The sequence below is a fragment of the Lynx canadensis genome, chromosome A1, assembly GCF_007474595.2.
Source record: "Lynx canadensis isolate LIC74 chromosome A1, mLynCan4.pri.v2, whole genome shotgun sequence".
Taxonomy (NCBI): Eukaryota; Metazoa; Chordata; class Mammalia; order Carnivora; family Felidae; genus Lynx; species Lynx canadensis.
Window position 1 is genome coordinate 129,532,561 of NC_044303.2, and position 2,250 is coordinate 129,534,810.

General features: G+C 41.2%; 1 pseudogene; it reads right to left on the reverse strand.

Moving 5' to 3' along the window:
- Nucleotides 1-459: 459 nt before the first annotated feature.
- Nucleotides 460-554, reverse strand: LOC115526582 (annotated as a pseudogene).
- Between the last annotated feature and the right edge of the window lie 1,696 nt (nucleotides 555-2,250).

Consider the following 2,250-nt stretch of genomic DNA (forward strand, 5'->3'; position numbering starts at 1 on the left):
AGACACCATATTTCTCAGAAATGTGAGAATTTAAGACCATTGCTGTTCCAACAAGTCTTGTGTATAGAGCTTTTTATTGCATTCATTTGCATTATTTTGTTTACTTCTCAGAACTCTGTCAATTAGTCGCAACTCCATCTCACAGATGAGAATGGAACACAGAGAAAACTCACCTAAAGTCACACACTAGGAAGACGGTGGAGCCAGGGCTAGGCCCGGTGTTCTCTACACTAGATCATTCTGCCTTTCAGAATTAAGGGCCAATCAGACAATAAGATCATTCCACAACCAGGCACCTGGCAGGTTAGAGCTGAAAGAGACCCCTTTCTGTATTTAGTTCAAGCCCTACTTTCCTAGATATTCAGTAAATGTATCTAATTAGAAAAAAATGTGAATCGTTTGACTGTATACCTATAAATATTATCCCTGGAAAGAAAAGGAACATTTGGTAAATGTACAAAAGATATGGGAAAAATTTGCATGTTATCCTTGTGGAGGGACCATGTTAATCTTGTCTGTATTGTTCCGGTTTTAGTATACATGCTGCCGAGCACTCTCCAGAATATTTTAAAATGAATATATCACGATAGAAAACACCAAAATGTATCACATATAGTAAAGGTCAGTATTGTTTTGTGAGACTTTTGTGTTGGTTGCATATATTTGTAGATACTGTGGGTCATGATATAGAATTTATTTCATGCTGTGGATTGTGCTAACAAATGGCGGAAGGCCACTGGTGTGGTAGAAAGAGCACTGGAAAATGGGCTCAGTTACTGGACTCGAGGCATTGCTCTGCCAGTAACCACCTGCGTGAGCTTGGCCAAGGAACTTAACCCATCAGGGCTCCATTTCTTCATTTTTAAAATGAGAGGGTCGAACTAGATGTTTTTGAGATCCCTTTCCCTAAGATTCTATCATTCTGGTGATTCTCTCATGGCATCGATGAGGCACAAAAGCCTTTGCAGCGAGGAAGGTGGGTGGAGAGAGGTGTCAGGAGCAGCACGGCAAGCACGAGCCGGGTGCAGACACACAACTTTCCCACAACAGCTGCTGCCCCGGTGCTCATTCTTGCTGCTTGTCATCATGCTGGTAGCACCCCAAGATGTTGCCGCCACGAGGGTGTGAATGATGACCGTGCTTAAATCCAAGTTGGAGCCTGTGGACAGCAGTGGAGGTGAGGACTGCCAAGCACACACACCTGGTACCACTCTTGGCACTGCGAGGTGCTCAGAAGCAGTTCTCGATGACAAGCATGATGAATATTCCAGGGAGCAAGCAAGGGAAAGGCAACCTAAATAGAAAAAGTTGAAACTCAGGAGCCATATTTCCTCTACAGTCTATGCAGCCCTAGAGTAATAAAGGTTTTCCTTAGAAAAAAAGAGGGGAGCAATTTCAGAAAATATGCAATGTGAAATGTTTAGTATCATTCCTTTTCTGGTGTATACTAGCACTTAGTTTTCTGTAAAGAACAGGGACCAGTTATCACTTCCCACTCATTTGATGATAAGATGTAAAGTTAATTTCATGGTGGAGAAACACCCAAGAGATTGCTTGCTTTCCATTAATATAGAAGACATTTTTGACACAAGCACATAGGACTGTACATGTACGCATACACACATGTACACACAGGAGAGCTGATACATACATTAAATGTCTAAATTATTAGTTGATCTTAAGACAGCATACAACATGACAAGCAACAAGATTATCTGTGTGATATGCACCCACATGTAGAAACTGAGAGTGTGTTTTTTTTTTCTCACATAGAAACGTAATGCCAGAAAACATTCTGCCTTTGAAGAACAAGAGTACAAAGGTGTTCCAACAATTGAAGGTTACAGTTTTGCCCAATTGCTTATTATTCACTGCACTTGGAAATAGGACATGGAGGGGACAATAACCTTTCCCAGCCTGGATCTCTTTAGCATGCTTTAATTTAGTGTTACCCCCTAGGTAAGATTTAACAAGATATCTCTGTTGGCCTGCAAAAACAAAACAAAACAAAACAAAACAAAACAAAAAAACCTAGTTGACAAGAGCCTTGTGTGTCAGGAAGCAGATCAGAAGTGGACTTGGTTGTTGTTAAACACTGTGTACTTTTAAAGAAGTAGATTAATAATTTAAGGCATTTTAGTACTTGTGGAGAGCCCTGAACTGACAGCTCTAGGGCCCATTGCCTGTCTGCAGCTCAGGTGCATCATGGGTCTAAACATGGAAACAACCCCATAGATGAGACTCTTCCAG